The sequence below is a fragment of the Heterocephalus glaber genome, unplaced genomic scaffold (genome assembly GCF_053883595.1).
Source record: "Heterocephalus glaber isolate CG9 unplaced genomic scaffold, H.glaber_assembly_v1.0 deba00000621, whole genome shotgun sequence".
In the NCBI taxonomy this organism is placed as follows: domain Eukaryota; kingdom Metazoa; phylum Chordata; class Mammalia; order Rodentia; family Bathyergidae; genus Heterocephalus; species Heterocephalus glaber.
The window spans coordinates 2,776,071-2,784,936 of record NW_028258153.1 but is presented as its reverse complement, the minus strand read 5'-3'; the positions used below and the strand labels follow the sequence as shown (position 1 = coordinate 2,784,936).

Sequence of the window (8,866 nt, the reverse complement as noted above, 5' to 3'; positions counted from 1 at the left end):
TTGCCAGCTGGGGCCTTTCTACCACTTCATAACAACTTTCAGTTAAGATATCTATAGTGACATTTACTTGTATGTTATTTTACTATTTAGGTATACTTTCATTATATAAAGAATTCATGTAGCTCCTTGGCTTCTTCAAAGTTAAGTTTTTAATCTTTATATTGTAAAACTTCTTTTAAAAATTACACTACACAGTTTTTTGCAATGAACAGCTATACAAAGCTTTACACTTTTGACAAAAATAACTTGTTCTAATTTAAGAAAGAAAACAAAAAAGCTATAAAATATTAATCTCTGTAAAAAGTAGTAAGATGGTATGTGAAAATTATTTTATGGCTTGTTTTTCATAAATTTTGACCTACTAGAACAAGAGCAAAGCTTGGATTTGATGAATGCCCATAAGCATCTCCATAAGTTGGTGTCCAATAGTAATTTTTTTTTTTTTTTGGTACCAGGAATCTAACTCAGGACCTTGAGCTTGCGAGGCAGGCAGCAGAACCACTGAGGTAAATCCCCAGCCCCAGTAGTGTTGCTTTTTAAGGCCACTGGAGACTTCTGCAAGTTACACATGTCCATCTACCACAGATGGCTCCACATCTGTTTTTCTGGTTTCAAACAATTCTTTTGAATTAAATCTGAGTATGCCACACATGTAGCCTCATCAAATTTGTTTCCCCAAATGTAGAAATGATGAGATAGTGTAGGATTTGTTTTCACTGGTTGTGAAAGTACAAGTCCTTCTCCCTCTATATTGTTGCTGACTACTGACAATGCTTTAAGACTCCTGTTGTGTGAAGTAAGAGACTCACTGAAGTAGTTTGCACCTGCATTTTCTATTCTGTTAATAGAAAGATCTATTATTTCCAGGGTAGCATTGGTTTTCAGTACATCAGCCACATACACCATTCTGTCAGGAGTTATTTTATTGCAGCTGACATCAAGGTATTGTAGGCTACTGTTCAGATATAGTGCATTGCATAACTGATGGAAACCCCAATTTTTTTCTACCATGCTTACATGTGTGTAGTACAAAAAGGCACTGAATTTCTTTCAACGTGTGACCTAGACGGACTGTGGACTCTTCCTGTTCCCCATACAGTATAGGTTTATTCCCTTAATTGCTTACTTTTGAGTTAGTACTGTGGCAAATGCTGTCACACTTTGCATGCCTTGATCACAATTACCCAGATCTGATTTCTCTAAGGATGAATTAATTTACAACACTGCAGCAAAAACCATTCCACCTTTATTTTCAATCTTATTTTCAGTCAATCTTAAGTATTTCAGAGTTGTATTTTTATTTAATGCTTTGGCAAACAATTCTCCACCTTTGGGCCCAGTATCATTAAACATAAGGTTTAAGTAAATGAGGTACAGTTGTTTCTGAAGAAGTTTTGCAGTGTAGTGAGCACCAACATCACTTATGAGGTTATATCTAACATCTGAACCATTAATATATGGATGATCCTTTAGAATTTTAGAAAGAATGCAAAAATCTTCACCTGTCACTCTTTGTACTGGGATTAAGCGATCGTTACCAGAAATGTTCAGTGCAATTCCTTCTTTGGGTCCCTTTTTAATTTCTTCATCCACTTTTTGGAGAACATGCAATATAAAAGCTTAGTTTTCTGAACACAGTTTACGGTAAACTTCCTGGAGAATAGCAACAGACTCTGGAGCTTCTTGTCAAAATGAGTATCAAATATGATGGACAAAAGAACACTGGTCACATGTACAGCTCATTTCCACTAGTACTTTCTCCTTGCTCCTAGAATTTGACTGAATTTGAGAGTAGGGTACACCAGGGCGAGGAATCTCGGGGCCGCTTAGGTTCTGCTTACCATACCTTTGGGAGGGCAGAGACTGGGACTTGTACATGGTTCTTCTTAAATTTATTTTTATTTTATTAGTACATGTTTGGAGTTCATACAGTTTACAGTAATCTTGGGGAGTGGGTACATGTATACCATGGCTCATTTCTTTTTTTTAATCCCTTTTTCCTTTCCTCCTCTTCCCTCCCTCCTACAATTCCCCTATCCTATTTTTCATTCTTGTTGATATTACTAATCTTAGCTCATGTTTTGGCATATAATGTTTACATTAATTGAGGTTATTAGGTTCCTGGACATGACATATCTTTATTCTACTTATTTCCCCTTCCCTTTCCTCCTCAAACTTTGCACTTTTTCCCTTAGACCACTTCCCTATTGGAAGAGACTCAACTCCTTGTCCCCTTCTATCCATCCTTTAGTAGTCTCTTTCTTTGTACTTTGCCTCACTCAAATGAGAGATACTATGTGGTATTTAAGCTTATGTGTCTGTTTATTTCATTCAAGATTATATTTTTCAGGTGCATCCTTTTTCCTACAAATGACTCAAATCTGTGATTCTTTATAGCAGAGTAGTATTCCATTATGTATGGACACCACATTTTTTATCCAATCTTCTGTTGATGGGTGTATAGGCTGTTTCCAGGATTTAGCTATCTATTATGAGTTGTCACACATGGTTCTTAACTTTCTGCCTTTCCTACCACAATGACCTTGTGATGGTTTTCTTCTACCATCAGAGGTTCTGTTTGTATTGATCTATTTCAGTAATCTCAGGTTTAAGTTGAAAGCATCAAAAGACACTGGTATGTTTACGAGCCACCTTTGTAGAATATTAGCCAATGATTTATTCCCAGTGGATCTGATTTAGCAAGTCCAAAGTGAAGCCAAGAATTTTTATTCTTGTACAGTACCATTTGAAGGTTGTGAGGTGGATGGGCCATAGACCACTGGGGATAAACAATTCCCTAGACTACACATCACTTGAGGGCAGATGGCATTAGTGCTAGGACTGCTGTGAGGCATTGGCACTGCAACATGTGTAAGTCATGTGGTGCTTAGTGGGAAGGCAATGGGCGTTAGTCCCTTAGCTTCTTTAATACCATATAATATGCTCTGCCTGCCATACTGCACACATGAAGCATATTTACATTAAGTAAATAAGGTGTATAGCTAAGAACACAGTAATTTTGGCTGCAAGAAACAGAAAACCTAACTAATAGTGCTTTTAAAGGCCAGGGTTTACTGGGTATGATTTTGCACATCTGTAGTCCCAGCACTCTGGGAGGATGATGCAGGAAGATTAGCAAGTTCAAACCCAGCCTGAGCAACTTAGTGACATAGTGAGAGTCTGTCTTGAAATACAAATTTAAAAAGCACTGGGGATGTGGCTTGATGCAAAGCCCCTGGGTTCATTCCCTCATACTGAAAAAAATAAATAAAGCCAGGATTCTTTTCCTCTCAGCAACAAGGTGCTTATAGGTACACATCTTTTGTTTCCATTTTTCATTAGTATGTGTTTGTGTAGATAACAATAAAGTTCACCTCGGGGAACTGGATATAGATGCATGGTTGCAGATACTGGTTCAGCAGTTAATGATGTCTGAGCACATGTGTGAATAACTCTGTTTTTGTTTTTTAAGGAAACTTTATTGAATGTAACTTACATACCACAAAGCTTGCTTATTTAAACTGTAAAATTCATTGATTCCTAGTATATTTGCAGAGTACTGAAACCATCACCATAATCCAATTTGAGAACTTTTTTTATCATTCCCAGAAGAAACCCTGTGCCTATTAGCAGTCCTTGTCATGCCCCTTCTCCTTCCCCAGCTACAAGAAGCCACTAATCTCCCATCTCTACAGATTTACCTTTCCTGAACATTTCATGTAAACAGAACCATATGATATGTGGGAGCCTTTGCCTGGCTTCTTCCACAAAGCACAATGATTTTAAGGTTTATCCATATTATACGCAAATTGTTTACCTTTCATCTTTGTGTGCTGAATAATTTTCCAGTGTTTGTATGTATATCACGTTTTGTCTCTCCATTTTCCATGATTCCCTTCATCTTCTCCTCTTGGTAGTAGCGTGGATAGTTGAGCTCCTGGCATCACATTCTCATTGATCTGCACTTCATGCAGCTAAGAAGATGCAGCACCTGACCATTTCTTCTTTTATTGGGGAGCAAAATCATTTCCACCAGAGCCTAGGGGGGTTTCCTCTTAGATCTCATGAGTTAGGATTGAGACACATGGCCACCCCTGCACAGAAAGCTGAAAAAGCAAGCATTTTTGACAGAAGTAGGTCAAGGAAAGAGGGGATGGAGCTCTTGGGTTTCTGCCCTGTGGGATTTATAATTATTTCTCCACTGTAAATGAATACTTTGTTTTTCTTGTTTAATATATATTGGTATTTTTGGTGTAAGACTTAGAGTTATATTTAGCTGCATATAGTGTCTTTCCACAAAGTCACCTCAAAAGCATTCTTAGGACTTATTTGGGGCTCTGATAATAGGTTCATGGTTATCTCTAAGACTGGTTTCTTTTTAAACATTAATGAATTAATTTTTAAAGTTGACAAAATTGTGTGCATTCATCATGAAGAACCTGTTGTTGTGAAATATGTGTATACTGTGTGGGATGGTTTGAATGTTTTTCTCCCTCCAAAATTCATGCTGAAACTTAATTCCCAATGCCATAGTACTAAGAGGTGGGTGGTTCAGGGGGGTGCTTATACCATGAGATCTCTGCCTCATAAATGAGTTCAGTCCCTTATAAAAGGGCTTTGGGAACTGACAGGCCCTCTTTCCTCCTTTTGTAATTCTAGAACAAACAGTTAACAAGGTGCCACCTTGGAAGCAGAGCAGACACTCAGTCTGCCAATGCCTTGATCCTGTACTTACTATGAGCCTCCAGACTGTGATAAATAAATTCCTATTATTTATCAATGATCCAGTCTATTGCGTTTTGTTACAGTAGCAACAATGGACTAAGACATTGTAGAAGGGCCAAGTCAAGCCAATTATCATTGTCTTTCCAGGGGAAACCAATCATGGCTGAGTGAGATGAAGGCCACCTTGGTCTGAAGGAGGATGCTCTGAAAAGCAAATCTTGCCTCCCTATTACCCAGGCTGCATTATAGCTCGACTTCTCCTTCTGCCCAATCCTGTATTCTCCCTGTTCCTTTCTGAGGTTCCTAGTAAACATCTACCATCCCAACTCTGTCTCACCATCACTTCTGGAATACTCAGCCTACCAAGGTCTTTGAAAAAACTTTTTGGAATTTTCATTGCAAATTCATCGAATAGTATAAAACAAGTTTGAGGTGAAATTTTTTAATATTTGAATTTCATACTTCTTAATATATTTTCTTCATTTATTTAGGTCTTTAAATCTTTCAACTAAATTTTTAAAAATTCTTATTTACACTTTTAGTTTTTCATGCCAGAGAAACTATTCAGTGTTTACATGTGTGTGTCCTGTTTATTTCACTTAAGAGTATGGCCTCAATGTGCATCCATTTAGTTATAAATGTCTCAAGTTTCTTGTTCTTTATGGCTGAGTAGTACTCCATTTTATATTTTAAAAAACCCCACATCTTCTTTATCCAGTCTCCAGTTGATGGGCAACTGGGCTGTTTCCAAGTTTTAGCTATTACAAGCTGCTATAAATATGGGTGCACATATATCGCTATGGTATGATTCTTTTAATTCTTTCAGGAAGATCCCCAGCAGGGGAATAGCTGGGTCAAATGGGACCTCTAATCCTAGTTCTTTGAGGTATCTCTATATTGATTTCCACAGTGGTTGCACCAGTCTGGACTCCCACCAACAATGGAGAAGGGTTCCTTTCCCTGCAACCCCTCCAGCATTTGTTATTGGTGGATTTCATGAGCGCAGCCATTCTTTCTGAGGTGAGGTGGAATCTCAGCATTGTTTTCATCTGCATCTCTTGAATGACCAGTGATGTTGAACATTTTTTCATATGTTTATTTGCTGCTTTTACTTCTTTGTCTGAGAAATGTCCATTTTAGATGCCCATTTTTGAATTGGGTCTTTATATTTGGGGGGGGTCTGATGTTTTTCAGTTCCTTATATATTCTAGATAGTAGACCTTTGTCTGAGGAACAGCTGGCAAATTTTTTTTCCCACATTATAGATTGTCTCTTAGCTCTTTTGGTGGTTTCTCTTGCAGTGCAGAAGCTCCCCCCACCCCCAGAAGCCTTTTAATAGGATGAGATCCCAATTTTTTCAACTAAATTTTTACATTTCTCATTGCACATATTTTTGGTTTTACCTCCCTAGTAAGATAGCTTGTATTTCTTACTGCATTTGCATATACATAACACATACATTTTAAAAATACATGCTTTTAAATGTTGCAAGTTTATGGAACCATAACTGGCTTTTGTATATTGATGATACATACATTCTTATTCACATACAGGGCAGAAAGCTATTTTCACACCTTGGCCACCAAACAAAAGAATTAGCCTTCATTTCAATGGAGCCAACTTGCATTACATCCCTATTCTAAGTGAATCACCCAAGCCAGGAAAATGCCACATATTGATTGGCTGGATCTGAATTCCATAGTGGATTAACACACCCAAATCACATGGGTAGGAAATTCAGGGTTTGAGATTAGAAAGGATGAGTGAAGGATTTGCTCAGGACACCTGCCAGGTCCACTATTCTGGAAAATATTTCTGTTGCAATCAGGGCACAAGATACCAGTTCCACCGAAGAGCATGGTGAGTCACTAGTGCTACTGCAGCAATGCTTTCAAAAGTGCTTCCAATCATCACCAAGGTTACAACAATATTTAGGTTGAATTTTTATTTTATTTTAAAACTCAGAATCAAGATAAAAAGGATAAGCATCATTTCTTTTAGACATTCCATTTTATCTTAATCTAAGTTCACAGCATCCAACAGTTTTGTTTACCCCATTTTATAGAACAGGTCTCAGAATTAGGAGATGGACTCGTACCCCAAGGAAACACAGGAAGGTATTAAAATGACTGAAAATCAAGTGTCTAGTGATACCAAATGACAATCATGTAAATATCATCTCAGTGTTTTACAACCAAAGGTCTCTGTTATAATGAGCTATCTTCAGGATAGAAATACTCTATGTACACAATGTCATCTGCCCTATTGGATGGTTAGGTCTCACATTTACAGGAGCATTTGCTTCCATTGCCAATTGATGTTTTGTGTTCATTCATCTGATGCTCCTGGGAAGTGGAAAAGCTAGATGTGATATTTTAATTTTGTCAAAGAGGGGTCTGACCACCAAGGAACCATGAGTCTGTCATTGCAGCAGTGTCTTGGGGCACCATGTTGCAGCAAGGTATTTTTAGCTTCATGCATATGCTCCTGTGTCAGCCTATTTGTTATTGAAGAGCCAAACAGTGATGTGTATTTTTAGCAGCATGATTATGCTTCTTCTTTTATCTGCAAGAGCCTGTCTCTTTGCCAAGTATTGGACCCATTAGTTGACCAGCTGCCACATGAGCTCTGTGCCTGTCACTAGACACATTTTTCTTTCTTCCTTTCATCATTTTTAGAGGAAATGTCCTCTCCTGAAGCAACACAAGTTCTGCCAAATAATATACCTGAGAGAAATGACTTACTTTTATCATCTTTGTAATCTCCCTACAATTGATACAATGAAGCTTTTCCCCTTTCATTTTGAGATTAACATATTCAGATCCAAACCATCTGACAAAAAAATGAATCCTAATGCATTTTAATGATGTTATATGAAAAAGCATAGAATTACTTTGTTACAAATAACCTGTTTCTGTGACTAACATGCCCTGCAACTGTTCATTAATTGGGGCCAAATGTAAGGTAATTCTTCTTCTTTAAGATATTTAATTGGGGGCCGGGGATTTAGCTCAGTGGTTTTGCCGCCTGCTGCGCAAGAGCAAGAACCTGAGTTCCATCCCCGGTACCAAAAAAAAATAAAAAAATAAAAAAATAAAAAAATAAAAAAATAAATATATATATATATATATATATTTAATTGGCTCTTGGGACCTACTGTAGTCCTTAAAGTGATAACTGGCTTTACTTTCATGTTTTTTAAATCAAAACATGTAGTAACTGTGCTTGTGTTGAATGACTTTTTGGTAAATTAATACTTAATGAAATGTTTTCAGAGTCTTATTTTATAATTAACTTTACTAATTAGAAAGCTGTTTGGATCTTTGTCTAGAGAAAAAATTATTTGATATTTCAATTCCATTTTCACATAGCTTGTTGATGGCCACTGTTTACTGAATGCCCACTAGGTGCCAAGTGTTATCTGAAAACTAGTCCTTTATAAACATTATCTAATCATCACAGCAACTAATAAATTACATTTCATATATAAAGCAACTGATATCTGGAAAGATTACATCTCTTGCTACAAAATACAATTTTAATCCATCATCAAATATTATTAACACACTAGTGGGAACCATTAAAGAATAGTCATGTACTTATGAAGGAAAAAAAAATCACTTATCTTCCATTAAGTGTTATTAGGGGAAAGTTCCATTCAGCCCTCTTATCTAGTGATCACTTATGAAATTATTGGGAAGGTCAATGTTATGAGCTGGTTTGGTAAATAAGTTTGCCCATGAAGTGAAGAGGATGGATTGAATTTGTCCAAGCTGAAGGGATGGCAAATTAGATGGTCTGGTCTGCTCGCTCCAGCTGATTTCCAACTCCCTGCAGGATGTGAGACTGTCTCTGTATGGTTAGTATCCTGCTCTGGTCAGTTAATACATTCTCCCAATGTTGTTCAAATGCCATTTTAGTTTCAGGCTCTACAAAAGCCATACGATGGAATCCTGAATTCCTACTATGGGAGATAAAAAAAGATCCAAGATTCAATGCAAGGCCAAATTGTTTCAGCACCAACTAAATAAGAGGCACTATTTCAATGTTCTAAGGGTAGAAAATTGAAAGAAATTAGCATAGTCATTGCTATCCATCAATAGTCTGTTGCGGTAAATAAGCAGATACATGTATTGGCGCT

The 8,866-nt window shown here is 37.1% G+C and overlaps 1 pseudogene; it reads right to left on the bottom strand.

The window, feature by feature from the left end:
• Positions 1-344: 344 nt before the first annotated feature.
• The window catches only part of LOC101725240 (leucine-rich repeat-containing protein 34-like), a 27,314-nt pseudogene continuing 18,792 nt past the window's right edge, over positions 345-8,866 (bottom strand).